Source organism: Penaeus monodon, chromosome 24 (assembly GCF_015228065.2).
Source record: "Penaeus monodon isolate SGIC_2016 chromosome 24, NSTDA_Pmon_1, whole genome shotgun sequence".
In the NCBI taxonomy this organism is placed as follows: domain Eukaryota; kingdom Metazoa; phylum Arthropoda; class Malacostraca; order Decapoda; family Penaeidae; genus Penaeus; species Penaeus monodon.
In genome coordinates, this window is record NC_051409.1 from 12494415 (window position 1) to 12495435 (window position 1021).

Here is a 1021-nt window from a genome sequence, read left to right on the forward strand (position 1 = left end):
ATGCGTGTGCGTACTTATTGTCTGTCCTTTTACGAGAAAACTCCCAACAATAGATGAAACAGAGTAACCGGAAACAAGGACGCAGCGGCGACACAGTCGCTCTTAGTACTGCCTTGTAAGCGCTCTCTCGAGCACAAGCCTGATAAACAGCATCTCCTAAAATTAAGATCACGTACAGCATCCCGGCCACAGCACTTGGGGGTACGATGCTTAGTCGCAGGTTCACTGGCAGGGCACGGATACTCACCCCTTGGGATCACCAGTAGTCAATGTGTACACTTTCTGCACTCCTAACCGACGTTAATGTTGCCGTCCGATACCCATATTTACAAAGTGCGCATATCTATGAATGGAATCTAAATATTCAACACGAACGACGGTGCTCAGACATACTCAGCAACTCAAGACAGGAAATGAAGATCGCAAAGAAGAGAACCCGCCCGGTCCCTCCTCCGCCAGATATCACGTGACCTCATCCAGATCGGAGAAAATGTTTCCCCGGCGAGTAGGCGATCCCTGGCGCGGGACGGAGGGAAGCGAAGGCACAAATAACCGCTTTGCTCCCTGTGTTAGAATTAATCAAAGTCATCACCTCCTCGCAAAGTTAAATTGGAGATGGTCCAGATCCCATTACCTGCTTTAGAAATACGGGGTGAGGGTCGTTTCAACTTATAAGTTACTCTTATATCACCTGTTTTCTTTCCATTTGAAAAAATATTATTTCCAATTCGTCGCCAACTCGGAAGTTTGAATAAACTGATGATCTGGAATCAATGATCTCGGGAACACATTAGACTTTCTTGACGAATGGGGCAAACAGCATCTATGCGAAGATTCAGCAATTTCACTAAAACAATTCTTTAAAAAAGGGGGGGTTGTTTAGAGAAGGGAAAACAAAATTGCTGTGACAAAAAAGGAGGGATTAATGAGATATAAGGAAGAAGAAATTAAGATAAAAATATCTGTAACAATATGATTAACTCTAGGGTCGTACCACTTCATGTTTGAAGGTTGGATTAAT